Below are 18,216 nucleotides of genomic sequence, written 5' to 3' on the forward strand. Positions count from 1 at the left end.
TTCATCGATCCTTTGGCTTAGGTTTAAATGGCAGATCAATCGATAAATTGCAAAGCACGCCACGCCACTGATAAAGATACACACGAGGAGCCTTGTATCCTCTGTGTAGAGCAAACCTCAAGAAAATCACTAACTGTAACTAGTAAATGCGAGAAGCTAATCACTAGCAAAAAAAACGCCTCCAATTTTGGCGGTAAGCCCAAAAACTAACCATAAGGTTCGAATAGTTATCTACTCTACGCCTTGGTCATCCGCACTTCGTTTCGCAATACTATCGCCCCAAACAGGTTTTTTACGATTACATTTTTATTTGAATGCAAATAAGTGTATCGACTAGACGATCCCATCAGCTTGGTTTCCTAAACCTAACCTAACTCTCGGGAAGTCTGAGATTGAAACATTTGAAAAGTAAAGGTACACACGCGGATCAATGTCTCCTGCACGTAGAGTAAACCTCCATAAAATCACTAACTTCAGCTATCAAATATGAGAGCCTAATCACCAGCAAAAACGCCTTCAATTTTGCCAGGTAGGCCAACAACTAACCACGGTGTTTAAATAATTATCTACTCTTCGCCTTCGTCGTCAGAATTTCCATTTCGCAAGTCTATTGCTGAAAAAGCGTTCATGGTAGCTTTTTATTCTGAATGCAAAGGAATGTTCAGACTTGAAGATGCCAACAACTAAACTCTCGCATTCTCGAAAACTCTTTAAACTTTGAGAAATGAAGATGGTTGAGCCATATCTCATTAATTGACCCTCGGTTAACTTCGTGGCACTTATACGGGCTTAACTTTTACGGGCAAACGCGAAATGCTGATTACCAGCAATAATGCCTTCAATTCTGCCAGGTAGACCAAAAACTTTCCACAGAGTTCAAATAGTTATCTACCCCGCGCCTTGGGCATCTACACTTCGGTTCGCTTGTCTACCACACCAAAAATGACTTCCACTACTACATTTTCATTTGGATCCAAATAAACGTTAGACTGAACGACGCTATTTATTAAATCCGGGGTGTTTTCCAGGACAATGGTTTGAACGTTTTAAGAATAAAGTTAATCGTGAAACATGTTTTGATTTATTTTGTGCAGTGTTCTGTGCACATTTATCTTGTTGCGTCAAACGTCTTCAGTGATCTAGTGACATGAGTTTAAAAATTGTCTGGCTAGGAGCCCCAATTTTATGGAAGATTTTTGTATGTGTTTAGCTCGACCAAAATTAACGCATCATTTTTTTTCTTTTTTTTTCTTTTTTTTTAGAAAAGGAAGCTTTGCAAAGAGTTCAATACTCTATGGCTACAGAAACTAATGATCGGTATACGTATGGGGTGATCATTCAGTTGAGACTAAATTTATTACAGCAAGCTGAGGGGAAAATCACATTATAGAATTACGTTGTCTGACCAATATTTTTCATCTGTTTGTTGCATTAAATAAACTAAAGCTATATGATTTTTTATTTTGTAATCGCTTAAGCCAATTGGCAATAAAAATTAAAAATCACATAGCTTTAGTTTATTACTTTCTACAAACAGATTAAAAATGATGGCGTTCAATGTTAATTCATTAAATATTTTTCACTTTTTAATGTCATTTCTAGATTTTTTGGTAAAACGCTAATTTTCTTTCGAGGCTCTCAGTTGAGGAAAGTTCCGTGTGGGTAAAGAAATCAGGACCGTGGCTGTTTTATGTTTATAATCTTATGTTTATAAGTTTAGGCCTGCAAGCAAGGGATAAACCACTAGGCAAAACTGGCAGTCGTTAGGGGGAATTTCGTACGCGTGAAAAACGTGGTTTACTTTTCTATCCTTTCGTTAAAGTCTCTCTGTCATACGTAGATACGCCTTGTTTCTCATACTTATAATCCACAAATCGTAATGAAATTTGAAAGTCGACAACACAGGACATCGTTCATATACAGATATATATGAAAATCGGTTATTTGGGAAAAACGCTGTTGCCAATTCGTGCGAATTTCCACTGTATAAGACACGACTATGCACGACCCTATTTTGGCTAGCCCTAAGCCAAATCTTAACGTTGCTTTTCCTGAGCAGGGCACGATTGGAGTTATTTTCCTGTGCTGAGAATTTGACCGAATTGACTCCGTATACGGAGAACCATAAAAGCATGTAATTATATATAATTACATGCTTTCCAGGGGGGTCGATTATTGAAAGTGATAGACAAAGCTATAGACAAAGAAGGCAATAGGGGTATGGAAGAAACCCTATTGGATAAGGATGCCTAGTAGGATACCTATAAGTAGAGTCCCTTTATACTGAGAGTCAAGACAATTCGGCTCATGGATGTCACAAACGGGAATAAAGATTACAGAAATTGAACGTTTTTCGTAATCTTTGATCGGCCCATTCTCAAATGCCTTCCTCCGTTCCTCCTCTCATTCCGTTTGTTCTTTGCCGAACCCGTAATTCCCTGGTCCATTCCAGATTATAATCTTTGCAATTGGTGAAAATGTAATCTTTATTCCCGTTTGTGACACTGTAGAGGCCTAAAATACGGGAACCAATCAGAAATGGATTCAAATTGTCTTGACTCTCAGTATAAAGGGACTCTACCTATAAGGATGTCTATCATTTCCAAAAATCGGCCCGCTGGATTTCCTTCATGGTATACTTTGTCCCTCGGTGGGCCCACAGTGCGGGGCCCCGAAGTCGGAGTCCGGGAGCGCTCCGGCCGACCGGGGCCCCGGCGCGGACTGAGAATCCGGCGGGTCGCGGCCGGAGCCGACACCTGTGCCCATGCCGATCCCGGCGAGGAGGAAGAGGAATGCCCAGGTCACGCCTCCCGCGGGCGCGGCGGCCAATCGGAGCCCGGCTCTCCGGCAGGTAAAAGTTTATATCGTAGGTGGGACGCGGTTGTAGCCGGGAGATTTATCTGGCTCGGGACCCGGCGCTCGTATCTCGTCGCCCGCCCGCTTACATGCATAAAGCCTCCGCTCTCTGGCCATGCTCGCTCCGGCTCCGACTCCAAATAACCACATATATTTTCTCGTCGTGCGAGCTCTCGCAGGTCCCAGTCGCCCACCCGGTTGCCAAGTTTGGCCTAGGAACCTGCATCCGTGGATCCAGCGATTTGGCAACATCGTCTTTTCTTAATTTGAACCTATGGAAATGTATCGATTCTTGGAGGGGCCAAGATTCTTAAGGGTTAATAAGGACAAAATGCGGTGATTCTATAGATGGAAGCGGTAGGTTGCTCTACAGCTGAAGTCCACAGCAGGCCCATGTCTGTTTAAAATTTAACTTGTTTCAATACGATAAGATGAAAATTTGAGACAATTTTCATGTGGATCCAGCGATTTGGCAACATTGTCTTTTCTCGATTTGAACCTATGAAATGTATCGATTCTTGGAGGGGCCACGATTCTTGGGGGTTAATAAGGACAAATGGAGATGTTGCATATGTGAGGAATTTGCGATTTGACTGTTGACTCTTATGTAAAAGTTCGCGAGAAACACGATGGTGCCACTGGTTTTCTCTGAAATCGTCTCCAAGCTCAAAAAAGCTCTCAAGTTGAGGCCAAAAATGGAGGGGATATCCCACCCTAACCCCGAGAGTCCACCTCTACATCAAGACAAACTCTCCATTCAAAGATAGGAGCAAATACATTAGCAGTGATACCGTGTTTTCAGTTTTGGAGTCCCCAAATAAAGTGGCAGCCCTGTCAATGTATTTGCCCCCTATCTTTGCATGGAGAGTTTGTCTTGATGTAGAGGTGGACTCTCAGGTAGGGTGGGATACCCCCTCCATTTTGGCCTCAACTTGAGAGCTTTTTTTGAGCTTGGGAGTTGATTTCAGAGAAAACCAGTGGCACCATCGTGTTTCTCGCGAACATTTACATACGTATCAACAGTAAAATCGCAAATCCCTCACACATGCAACATCTTCATTTGAACCTATGGAAATGTATCGATTCTTGGAGGGGCCAAGATTCTTAAGGGTTAATAAGGACAAATTGCGGTGATTCTATAGATGGAAGCGGTAAGCTGCTCTACAGCTGAAGTCCACAGTAGGCCCATGTCTGTTTAAAATTAGCTTCTTTTCTATACAATAAGATGAAAATTTGAGACAATTTTCATGTAGATCCAGAAAAATTTTTTCATATCAATGTCTGCGTTAAGTCTAAAATTTCTGTGCTAATCAGAATTCGATTCTCCAGTGGTCAACCTCACCTCTGAGTTTTTTTTCTCTCAGTGCACTTTTTTACCTAACATGGTACAATCATCGGGAATTCCTGATAGATATCGATCACCAACACTTTTCATTGCGAACTTACGAGTCAAATTTTTCTTGGAAAAAGGTCTAATTGTATTTTGGTTCTGCGTAAGAAAACGATTCCAACTACGCCTTTTTACCGGGTCTCTCGAGATGATCCGGTTGAAGTCACCGCTCTATTATTCCCCCGAGTCTCGGAGATAACGAATTTGCGAAGCGTATAAGGGCCATTCAAGGCCGCGGCCGTCGGCAGACAAACCGGGGCTTTTCGTCGCCTTCCTGACATAAGGGCGTAACTACACTAAGCAATGAACCCTGTCATCCATACAACTCAATGCTTTTCCGGGTTCATCTCGAGGCGTAGTTACGCCCTTTTGTCAGCCGGGCGACGTTTTATGGACGTCGGCAATAAGTGACGGATCGAGGCTTGTCGGCGAGTCAATCGCAAAAGCGCCGGGCATTTTGTCCAATTTAGATTGGAAAGATCATAATATTTTAGTTATCGGCGCTCTCTTTGAATGGGGCCCGCTCCCCGCGCGGTTGCAATTCGGCCACCGCACAGTGGGAAAAATGGATCGAGTCTAATTTAAAAGAAGTCGAGTCACATAAGGGCGGAAAAAGGGTGAACGTGGAAGTAATGGGGTGTTTAAGTTTTTTGGGTTCATTTTATTCAGGAGATCAAGGAGAATCGAATGAACTAAAATTCGCGAAAATTCTCCCAAAATTTGACCCCAAAACCCCCAAGAACTAAAAATTGACCGGAAAAATCCTCGGATTTTTCAATAAAATGCTATTTATCTCAGAGACCGCACATCTGAGCATGAAAAGTAACGGGACTAAAATTAAAGGGCACTAAATTTTACATTAGAAACATCTATGAAAACTGCATGAGAGGGAAATTTGGGAGAATTTTGGCGAATTTTAGTTAATTCGATTCTCCTTGATTTCCTGAATAAAATGAGCCCAAAAAACTCAAACATACAATTAGCTCCGGTTCAACCCTTATTTGACTCGACTGTAGAGGGAACCCACAGCTTCGTCAAACAAGAGGTGAGTCCCCAATGATGCTGGGATTGCTAGGAGGCCGAAACGCGTCGAATATAGGGGGAAATCTATTATTCTGGTGAGGAATTATGTTTTAGATTTTTTAAAATTATCTGGTAAGTAGTGTGTTCTTAAGTTGCAAATACACTAGAATGCCAATTGGCTGGCTAAGCTATCAAGTAAGAAAATGATACACCAACCTACACGCCTAGAAAACAAAAATCCAAAATATTCATAACATGATACTAACTACGAGCAAGCAATTGACAAAGAAAGATTGTAGTAGGTATAGTTGCTTGTAATTAGTATCATGCGATTGAATATATTACATTTTGTTTTTTTTTTTTTTGGCTGACAGCTTGATGTATCATCGTTCCTTCTTCATCAGTTGCTTTGAGTAACTTCGTATGTATTGAATTGATTGCACCTATGGGGAAACCCAACTTGCCGTTTCTCAGACAAAGGGCCACTCCAAGATTGGAAACTCCACTTGTAATAGTATTTTTGCACTTAAAAATATTTGGGGAATTCCAGTTCAAAATTTCGCTGATTTCCAAGAATAATTCATCGAAAAATGTGTGAAATTTCCAGTAAGATATTTCCAATAGATCTTGAGTAAAAATAGATTCTGTGAATGGTAATTTTGGAACGTTGAAATGGTTAAGTTTCTTTGTCTGGGTACAGACGGACACACTTGGTTGCTTTACTGAATTGATGTGGCTCTTGTTGCATTAAAGAAAAGGGAATTAAGTTATATTGCAATTTAAGAAAAATGATGATTTTTGGAGAGAATTTAGAATTTCCTTTTAATATAAACAAACAGAGCTCCTGCATTTTTTTTTTTTAAAAAAAAAATATAATTTTAAGATAAACGCTTTTATTAACGAGAAATAAAAATAAAAGTTAATAATAGACAGACTACTAGTTTTCCGTAAAAAGTGGTTCCACTCTGTTAATCTCAATCACATCAAGAATTTGTGGGACCTTGACATCATATAATTCATATACTGTCTTATGTGGTCCCACGCAGTAGAGGAAATCTACAATGATGGAGAAAATCCAATTTCTCTGCCACTGTGCGGAAGATTTGTACCTCTTTGATTCTTGTGAATGGAGCAAAGAATAGAACATAATTGAATATCCTCACACGAGATCCCTTTGTCGCACTCAGTGGGTGAATATCTGAGTTTTGAGGATCGAGAGGGGGAAAAAGGATGGTAGAAAGCCATTATTAAATTGTTCGAGGAGGGGAATAATATCAGTTAACTCACTCTCTCAAAAATAATGATGGCTATTTTGATAATATTTCAAATATTCATGTGTTATCAGACTTTTACATCCAAAAATGTGAGTACTTTGCGTAATTCTAAAGGCTCCAACAGGAAATGGAGTAATTGATGCAAAAAATCATAGAATAGAAAATTTGTGTTTTGAATATTCTATTAGCTAATTTGAGTAATATTTCGATGGTTTTATTGCAGATGGTTTCATTTCACTCTGGTGTACTCCACAGAGGCATCCTTTCAGCAAAATTTTAGAGAGGAATCATTGAAACTTGGTGGAGGGATAGTCACAAGCCAAATACGTAAAATGTTAAAAATTTCGCGTACTCACTTGCAATGTATATTAATTTTATTTTTTATTTTAATTATTAAACTTTCGTACATGTGAGCCCCATTAATAGGGCTATGGCACAGTCAAAAAATACTATACAATAATTAAATATAAATACAACTGTTACATTTGGTGGTGTTTAATAGAACGTTGCACAACAGCTGAATTTAGAAATTCGTTCAAATTATAAAATGCCTTCCTTAAAAGTAGATCTCGAAGTAAATTGAAAAATGTCTGTATTTCACCGTCGCGGAGTTTTTGTTTAATGTTCCAAGGTAGAGCATTTATAATTTGGATAGCCGAAAATTTGCAATCTTGTTCAGATAGTTTCAGTCGGACTTTTACGTTTTTGATATCTCTATGCCTGCTGTTGTAGGATGTTGGATGTTGGATATGGGGCTGTATTAGCTTCGAAACGTGTCCCCTAAAGTTAATATACATTGCAAGTTATTACGCGAAATTATTATCATTTCAGGAATCATCAGGCAAAACTCAAAAAAAATCTCAAAATATAAACTAAAAATCAAAAGTTGACCGAAATTTTCTCACAAGAGGTCCACTTTTAAAAAAGCAGGGGGTGGGGGAAAAATTGCCCCCTGTCTTCTTCAACGAACTCCTCTGATGCGGTGAAACAAACAAGTCATTGTAAAATGAGCACTCATGCTTGAAAACGTGTCAATAGCCGACGAATTGAACTCAAGGATTTTCGCAAGAATCGCTACAAAAAAACTCGGTATTGTGCAAAACAGCGCATCCTCCTTGTACACGTCAAAAAGGGTGAAAAGGTCCAGCTCGTAGCGGCAAAAAGTTACTCTCATCTTACTGCGTAGCGGCGCGGGATCCCGCATCTGTGGTCAGAGATTCTAATGGACCAGATACCCATCTAGTGGCCTTTCATCCCCGCACAGTAGATTTAGGGGAAAAATCAATAAACACAACAATAACAGAATAAATCTTGATCGGGGGATGGGGCTATTGAGCCTTTGAGTCGCCTTCATTTAAATAGCGCGGGCCACGCCGCAAAGGAAAATGACGAAATGTGTGGTCTAGGTTATTGGGAACATGTGTCAAGAAGTCAAAACATCACCGGTAGGCCGGGCGGCGGTCCCATTATTTGCGGGACGTCAAGGAGAATGATAAGACGAGGGTCATCCTCGATGGGCCCTGCGGTTTCGGGGCTTTATCGGCCCCCGCCTCGGCCCAGGGGGCCAGCTTTGCCAGATTGCGCTAAAAATTAGTACATTTCCTACATTTCCTTCTTCTTCTTCTTCTTCTTCTTCTTCACTGGAAAAAAAAACACATTGGATCTAGAGTCCAGACTCTCGAAAACATCGACGAGAAAAAGGACTCTTCATTCAATCAGATTTAAGCTTAAATCAAAAGGAAATCCGCTCAATTAAGAGGCTTGGTTCTTGATTTAAGCTTAAATCTGATGAATCAAGAGTATTTTTTCTTGTCGATGTTTTAAGAGTCTGGACTCTAGATCCAATGTATTTTTTTCCCAGTGTTTTTCTTCTTCTTTTTTTGGTTTCAAGAGAAATACAATAGTTACTAAATAGATGTAGTTTACAAGAGATTATATAAGTGATAACCGTACAGTACACAGGTTAAATTAAAGAAATTAAAGAATAATAATTGAATAATTGAAATTTAATAATTTTAATATATTAGATTTGAATAATTTTTTTAAATTAAAATAATAATAATTTTAAATAATTTAATATGGAGACTAATTGTATACACTGTGGTAAGGTTAGCTTAAATAGTTATAGCGTGTACAGTTTGAGTATCAGAGAGATTAAAATAGTAGATAGATTAAGGGTTTGTTTCTCGAGACACGCCGGAACTGCCCGAGGGCATATCATCGGCTGGCATATCATCATTTTCTCCCTTAGTCTATAGGAACCAACCATGTTCAACCAATAGGATTGCTCCATACTCCCTATGTTCTTTTTGTCTATAGCTTTGTCTACCAATCAGCCCGCAGTTTAGTTTACATGGTGAACATAGGGACCGGCGATTCCCCTAACAAAATCCATGATTTGTACTTAAACCTGGCAACCTCTCCGGGGGCCCACAAAAAAGATTCAGGTGTTGAATGGAGCAGAGCGAAATTGTTTGTAAACTGGTCGGTGAGTGCGGGCCTTGCCGGTTTGTGGGAAGAATGTGTCAATACGACGAGTCACAGGGGGACCGATGGTCAGGATTAGTCCGAGAGAGCAAATCTAAGTTGCAATCCGTAGGACGGAACCTTCGCAGCTCTCAAAACAATGTTCTTTTCTCGATCGAGTCAAGGGATCAGTTGTCTTTGTCAGGGTCGATCGTGTTTTGATAGTTATGGTTTTGTAGCTTAATGAAAAATAATATACCTTGTCCAAGTCTAGAGTTTCAGCGTTAAAAATAACATAAATATGTCGCAGGCGAATAGTGAAATCAGGTATTTTGTCAAATGCTCGGGCAAAGTCGAATGTTCTTATTCAGATTGAAATTCTGATTTTTCCCCTAATTTTAGACAAAATACTTCATCGCTGCTATAAGAAGGAATTCTCCGTAAAAATATGCAACATACAATTGTATATTAAACAATTTTTAGCTCATGAACAAACATTTATCTTGAGTTTTTTCAGCATTTTATAAAATATATGATTTTTTTCAAATTTTAACGTTTAAATAAATGAAAATCTTGTGAAGAGAAAGAAACGGAAAGAGTTTGTAGATTTGATAGGTTATTTTTACTAAAATATTGAAAACTGGTGAGCTCTTCGCCATACATTTTTCAAAAAAGTTGGTAAACCGTTGAAGTTTGACTGTCTGCCTGGGCATTTGATAAAATGCCTGCGACAAATATATTTCATTGATAAAAACGGCATTTGATCTTTTTTCTTCTTTGACGATAAATACCATACATTTTTCAATATCGGCTTCAACGGTGCTGCGTCATAGATACGATAAAAAAATGATGCACCGTGTTCTCCGAAGTGCGATATCGTGCCACGTCAAAATTTAGACGTAGCAGCGTTAAAATTTGATGGATCTTACTGCATTCATCAACTTAAATTTATCTGTAAGAACTCGCCTCAATGACTTACTCGTAGCTGTTATATCATATTGGCAGGGTAATTTTATAATTTAACGAATATTGCACCCTTTTCTTTAATTTCTCCGAATAAAAGCTCCGCTCTTAGCAGATTAGAACCCTCTAAGAAGCCTTTCCTCCAAATTATATTTGTTGAATCCCAAAGTTTAAACCATTATAATTCTGGTTGGATTAAAAACTTTCGAGAATTTTAATGCAAAAATTCCTCCAAATCTTGGTACCAATACTCGATGTTGAGTTTTTCTGTACTAGATCCCTTTTCCTCTGGGAGGCGACAGTTCAAATTTGAGGGGCTTGGTAGACAACTCAGGCGCATAAGTGCAGTTTTTGACAGAAATAAACGATTTCAATTAAAGCTAGTCTGATTGCATATTCTGTGGAAAATTTTCTCCCAAATTCCAATTCTAAAGCATCAAAAAATAAGATTGAACTTTCTTTCTGCTGTAAGGATCTATGCAATTCTGAAACTTCAAACACCAGGGCCGGATTTACTTACTTGCCGCCCATGGGCCGCCTGTATTTTGCCACCCCCTTCTCATTCGTTTTAAACCATCAATAAAAACCATCAAATGAACGTGCCGGAGGCGGTGGGGTCCATAAGGCGCGTTTACTCGTTTGGACACATTTTTTTGCGAGAGCCCTGTCAACACTATACTAGCAAAAGTTCACGGAACTTGGCGCGAAAGTTAAGTTCCGTAAACCTATCTCTGTGTGGACAATGCCTTCCATTTATATGAAATGAACGAAAAAATAATGACAGAACAAACATAAATGTGGTTTAATAATTTCAACTTCCGCCGCCGACCGCTGCTGCACGCACTGTGTTTGACGCAATGCATGAAGTATTCATGCAGTCTTGTAGGCGCTATGCGTTTCACGTTTCACGCCGCCTGCTGCTGACCGCAGCGACCGCACTGTATTTGACGCAATGCGTGAAGTATTCATGCAGTCCTGTAGGCGCTAATATGTGTTGCATGCCGACCGCCGCGCCGAGTGTTTCTCCGTTGCATCTCAAGTTCTCGTCATCATTGCTCTCTGCGCCGCGCCATTCCAGGCTAAATTCCGTGTTCGGTTTCTCTTTTAGTCTTAACTCGACTAATTAAAGGTGCTGTCTATTGTATCACAGAGAGACGAAAAAATTAGAAATACACTCTCAGGAAATGAGAGATTTTGTCACATTTTCCAGTTTGTATTTGTTTTTCTAAGTTTGATTTTTCTTCATACCTACATTTAAAAAAATTGCAAAATTTGTCCCCCCCCCCTAAATATGCCGCCATGGGCCGCGGCCCATGAAGCCACCCCCTAAATCCGGCCCTGTCAAACACGTCATTCTCGAAATAGTAAAAACTGCACTTATGAGCTCGTCCCCCAAGTCCCTCATCTCTTATTTTAATTGCTGTGCTTTCCTTGAACATGAACAGCATCCAGTATAATTTCCCAGCATTTTTAGTGGAAAACTTCTTCCAAGCAATGGCTCCGATATCTCAATTATGAGTTTTTGCGTGCTAAATCCCTTTTACACAAACTAAGCACGCTAGACGCACGAGTCGTAAGACAGTATGTTGGAATTTTTTAGCCAACGTGCCTTAAAAATCAGCATGAAGCTGAAATTCTCAATACATAGGGTAAAAGCTCATATGAGCACAATTTCCCATCAAGGAGATACGACGAATGGTCGTTACTAGTATTGCACCAAACAGCGCATCTCCTTGAGGGAAACAGAGAATTTGCAGGTGTCTGATGAAATTTGATGAATATCGTGTCTATTAAGTGGAAACTAGTGAGTGATCTAAGCACGAGGATACCTTTGGTTCACGAATTGAACAATTATTGGAGAAGCTATGATAAAATTGTCTGATCTGCTAAAATATATGTGTTTAAATAGGAAATGCCGCCAGATGACGTCACTAGGCGGTGCATTTTCTCACCTTTAAATCTATGCTTCATATAAGAAATACTGCGAAATCAGCTCTTGAAGCATTTCCAGATGAAGCAATGAAAAAGTTGCATGCAAATTCTCCATTGTGCTCATTGAGTTATTTCCCTCTGTATTGAGCTTTTCAGCTTCACGCTGATTTTTAACGCACGCTGGCCGAAAAATTCCAACATAAATCCCTTTTCTTGCGGCATCACACCTCGAATTTTTTTCATTTTATTTGATGTACAGTCCACGAAAATTGACAGCATCCACGTCAACCGGATAATCGGATGGGAGCAGATGATTTGGCAGCGTGACAGATTTGGACGGGGCGAGCTATCCTGCCGCGCCACGCTAGAACGCCGTATGAGCCCTCAAACGTTGCAAAGTTTCCTTCGATAAAAACCGAATTTATTGGGAAAAGTATGTGTATTTTTTTCCAAAATTCGTCGACAATTTTGCACGTAATTTAATCTAAAATATCTGAAAATTTCAAGGAAAAACATGCACGAGCACTGAAAAAAAATTCTCGGCGTTTTTACCAAGGCCCGTTGGTACCTTTACCATCTCACTTTTTTTTACCAATTATCGGTAATTTTACCAAGACAAACTGGTAAGCTTACCTAAAAACTGGTATTTTTACCGTTTTTTTCAGGTAAGAATACCACTTTTATTGGTAATCAATTCCCGGTAACTTTGCCATTTCATCTCGGTAATTCTACCACAGTCGATAAAAAATATTGGCGTTTTTACCAAGGTCCAGTAAAATTACCGAGAATGTTCGATCATTTTACCGAGATTTCTCGGTAAAATTACCAATTCCATAAATAGTAATTTTACCAAGAAAAAACTGGGATCAAAAAGAACTCTAAATTCTTGGTAATTTTACCCTTTTCTTAGTAAATACACCTAGATTTTTTTTTTCAGTGAGTGTCGCCAAGAATACATGTTTTATTAAAGGAGATTCGGCAACTCTTGAATGTACATACGGCGCTCTTCCATAGCACGGCAGTATATCCGAGGAGGCGACACGCACACACAAACACGCGTGAGCACAATCGATTCGGGATATAAAGGACTGTTAAGAAAACACCGCCGGGTTTAATTTTAAAAAAGAAAGAGCGGGATGCTCCTTGAGCTGCGGGCGGGGGTGGGCGCGGGGTAGGGGGCAGGGGGGCAGGGGAGGCAGGTGAGGTGGTTGTGGAACAAGGAGGAGGAATTGAAAGTCTCTTGTTTTATAGCTGTTTCCAGTTTCTTCCATTGTCAGTGTCAATGCCGTAAGAGTGGACTGCACCGCCGTTTGGCACCACCAGAGGACCGTGGGCCCGTGGGCTTAACCGCAGTGGTGCAGCCGCAGCATCGCGTCTAGCCACCGTTGCCAAGTCGTCGCGTTTTCCCGAAAACCCCACCATGAGTTCTTGCCGGAGACGATGTCGATGATCAAAGCGCGAAACTAGAGTACCTTTGTGGGGAGAGTATGGACAGTTCGGAGGTTTGGTTTGATCAGGGCATGTAGCTCTTGGGGCTCAAAAAGGATGTCAACCTATGAACTAGAATGGACCACTAGACAAGGTACGAATTTAAGCAATCTGATACATGTTTCTTAACCAGAATTTTACGCAGAACACGATTTACACAACAAAAATTACTGAAAACAACTCCTCACGAAGATATTTACGTTTTTATTTCACACTGGTTACGAGGAATTTGAACTGCCCGCTCACAAGAAATTCAAAGCTCTACGCGAGTCAAATTGCGCACTACAACGGTTTCAGCAAGCTTCTCAATCGAGCAATGTTCATTTCCCACCATAATTTGTTCAAACTATTAGCAATTTGCTATAGCTGAGCCAAAGCGTCAAGATTGAGGTTGCCAGATTTTTATATCGCAGAGACTGTCATGGTAACGTTTAGCGCGCGATGTGTATCACGTAGAGCATTGAGTTGTCATGAGCGGGTGGTTTGAATTCACAAATCAGGAATCATTGAATATCTTCGTAAGGAGTTCATTTCGGCAATTTTGATTGTGCACATTGTGCTCTACGTGAAATTTTAGTTACGAAACATGTATCAGAATGCTGAAATTCGTAAGTATTGCCGAAATCTGAAAGCTCATATTTTCTTGAATTCAAACGGAGTATACCTATATGAGGAGAGTACGAACAATCCGAAATATGGAGCTCTGAGGGCCTAAAAGGGCAGCCAATCTTCCAACAAGAGAAACACTAGAAAAATACCGCTGCCAATCTTTCGATTCCAGCATCGAACCAAAATGGCCAAGAATGTACATAAATGAGCGTTCTTCCGCAAAAATGAGTAAATTTTGGCAGAAGCATTCATTAACGACGGACAGATAAAATTCGCTTAATGCCGTTTGATAAAAGTCAAGGTGAGCATTTTTCTAGGCGGATCGTTGCGAATTAGAATAGGTTCGCTGAACCAGCTGCTCGCAACTTTTGGGAATCAGTCATCAAAGGGAGCAATCAAAGGTCGAAGAATGGTTTACTGTCTTAAACTTGCGTTTAAGTCTCTTGACTGTATGAGAGGGTGCGCCGCACGATGGAACGAGGCAATAACGCAGGCGATTTTGCACGTTGCAACGTTGTTTTTCCTCCATTTACATCCATGAAAAAAATCGATTTTGGACATTGAGGCAAGCTGCCTCACCAAGAGTCGATATTTTACGCACATTTAAATGGAAGAAAAACTGTGTTGCTGTCGAAGGCAATTAGTCAGATTAGGCATTTTAGCAAGTGCCTAGGCCCAGGGCCGGATTAAGGGGGTGGCCACATGGGCCGCTGTCTATGGCGGCAAATCTAAGGGGCGGCAAAAATTTGCAATTTTTTAAAGTGTAGGTATAAAAAAAAATTCGGATTTAGAAAAAAAATTACAAACGAGAAAAGGCGACAAAATCTCTCATTTCCTGAGAGTATAGTAATTTCTAATTTTGTCGTCTCTTAGTGATACAAGAGACAGCACCCTCAACAAGTCGAGTTACGAGAGAAATCAAACACGCAATTTGGCCTAGAAATGATAACAAGGCCTTGAGATGAAAAGGAGAAGCCCTCGGCGCGGCGATTGGCATGTAACACATATTAGCGCCTACAATACTGCACGAATAATTCACGCATTGCATCAAACACAGTGCGGTCATTGCGGTCAGCGTGAAACGGATAGCGCCTACAAGAATGCATGAATACTTCACGCATTGCGCCAAACACAGTGCGGTCAGCATGAGACGCATAGCGCCTACAAGACTGCGTGAATACTTAACGCATTGCGTCCAACACAGTGCGGTCTGCGCGATGCGGCGGCGGAAGTTAAAATCATTGAACCACATTTATGTTTGTTCTTTCATAATTTATTCGTTCATTTCTTATGAATGGAAGGCCTTGTCCACACAGAGATAGGTTTACGGAACTTAACTTTCGCGCAAAGTTTCGTGAAATTTTGCTAGCAGTGTTAACAGGACTTTCCCGAAGAATGTGCTCAACACGAGTAAATGCGTCTTATACACCCCTCCCCCGCTGGCACGTTCATTTGATGGTTTTTATCGAGTTTCAAAACGAATGAAAAGGGGGCGGCAAAATATAGGCGGCCCATGGGCGGTAAGTAGATGCATCCAGACCTGCCTAGATCAGTAGTCAAATTTTGACTGTTTACGGAATTCTGTAAATTTATGAGAGACGACTTTCCAATATTTTGGGAAGAGTAACTCTTCAAGTCCGCAAACTCTATTTGTTCCTCTCGTGCATTTGAATGTTGAAATTTTAAAATTTCAATATTTTATGACGTGCAGAAAATTTCAAGATATATGTGTGTCCAGGGACTGAAAATCGTTTAAAATACTATTTAACTTTGCATATGTTTACAGAGAATTCTTTCTTACAGGAGCAACGAATAATTTTTTCTAAAATTAGGAAAAAAATCAAAATTTCATTACAAGTAAGAATATTTGATTATTTGCCTAAGCATTTGACAAATTGCCTGATTTTACTATTCGCCTGCGACATTGCTAACTTTCAAAAATCACCGCTGGTCAATGGGAGAAATCAAACATGGTGAGGCAACTCTAAAAGCATCATCAAGGCTCTCATTGGAGATGTTGCATGTGTGAGGAATTTGCGATTTGAATCTTAATTCTTATGTAAAAGTTCGCGCGAAACACGATGGTGCCACTGGTTTTCTCTGAAATTAACTCCCAAGCTCAAAAAAAGCTCTCAAGTTGAGGCCAAAATGGAGGGGATATCCCACCCTACCCTGAGAGTCCACCTCTACATCAAGACAAACTCTCCATGCAAAGATAGGGAGCAAATACATTAGCAGTGATACCGTGTTTTCAGTTTTGGAGTCCCCAAATAAAGTGGCAGCCCTGTCAATGTATGTGCTCCCTATCTTTGCATGGAGAGTTTGTCTTGATGTAGACGTGGACTCTCAGGGTAGGGTGGGATATTCCCTCCATTGTGGCCTCACTTTGAGAGCTTTTTTGAGTTTGGGAGACGATTTCAGAGAAAACCAGTGGCACCATTGTGTTTCTCGCGAACTTTTACATAAGAATCAACGTCAAATTGCAAATTCCTCACACATGCAACATCTCCATTTTTTCTAAAATTAGGAAAAAAATCAAAACTTCATTACAAGTAAGAATATATGACTATTTGCCCAGGCATTTGACAAAATGCCTGATTTTACTATTCACTGGGAAAAAAAAACACATTGGATCTAGAGTCGAGACTCTTGAAAACATTGACAAGAAAAAATACTCTTTATTCAATCAGATTTTTGCTTATATCAAAAGGAAATCTGCTCAAATTAAGAGGCTTGGTTCTTGATTCAAGCAAAAATCCGATTGAATCAAGAGTATTTTTTCTTGTCGATGTTTTCAAGAGTCTGGACTCAAGATCCAATGCGTTTTTTTTCCAGTGTTTGCCTACGACATTGCTAACTTTCAAAAATCGCCACCGGTCAATGGGAGAAATCAAACATGATAAGGCAACTCTAAAAGCCAACATTTCCTTGCCCCCAAGCTGCTCCATGAGAACTCAAGACGGTCGATCCAATCAAAGAGTGGGTTCTTGTCCAGTCGAAACTCCTTTGTAGGACGTGCTTCATTCATACAATGCCCGGGCGCGCGGCGGACGCGACAACCCCGGGAGGAGCCTTTACTGTCACTACATTCACTAATTCCCCACTGAGGCCACTTGGGGCGCTCGGGGGGTCTCGTCCCAGGGGATACTCCTCTCTGTTGTCCCTAGACATCACTCTTATTTGAATTAAAGTCGAGCCGCCACCCGCGCCCGCCCGCCGGCGCGAATCCGACCGAGCCGACGAGAGCCAGTCACCTGGACGCGAGTTCAACTTCTCCGACCGAGTCCCCCTTCGTGGACCTTTTTCGCATCTCTACTCCGCTTCCCTGTTAACAAAGAACGTCGCGGAGACTTTTCGCCGTTGCCTCGACGAGGGAACGTGACGCTATTTCATAGTAGAGTCCCTTTATACTGAGAGTCAAGACAATTTGAATCCATTTCTGATTGGTTCCCGTATTTTAGGCCTCCACAGTGTCACAAACGGGAATAAAGATTACATTTTCACCAATTGCAAAGATTATAATCTGGAATGGACCAGGGACTTACGGGTTCGGCAAGGAACAAACGGAATGAGAGGAGGAACGGAGAAAGGCATTTGAGAATGGGCCGATCAAAGATTACGAAAAACGTTCAATTTCTGTAATCTTTATTCCCGTTTGTGACATCCATGAGCCGAATTGTCTTGACTCTCAGTATAAAGGGACTCTATTTCATAGTTGCAAAATCAACTCGAGAATCAAATGGAGGATTTGCACGCAACCAGGGCCGGATTTACCTACTTGCCGCCCATGGGCCGCCCGTACTTTTCCGCCCCCTTCTCATTTGTTTTGAAACATCAATAGATCGTATTCGACAGTGGTTCGATGTATCGCTTGGTTCAAAACAATAGAACATAACCTCAAACAAAAATTTTAGGATTTAATTTGGAAAAGCTGAAAATGAGAAAATTCCTAACAATTTCACTTTTCATTGCCAGAGAGTAAAAATTCAATCACATAAGACCCGTTACCTCAGATTTCTAAATTGACTTTTGAGGCGGTGGTTACATATTGAACCAATCGATATCAATATAATCTCACCCGTGTGATCCGTCGATTACGATTTATAAAAACCATCAAGTGAACGTGCCGGTGGGGGACGGGGGTATGAGACGCGTTTACTCTTGTTGAGTACATTTTTTGTGAAAGCCCTGTCAACACTAACAAAAGTTCAGTTC

Source organism: Bemisia tabaci, chromosome 8 (assembly GCF_918797505.1).
Source record: "Bemisia tabaci chromosome 8, PGI_BMITA_v3".
NCBI classification, from domain to species: Eukaryota; Metazoa; Arthropoda; class Insecta; order Hemiptera; family Aleyrodidae; genus Bemisia; species Bemisia tabaci.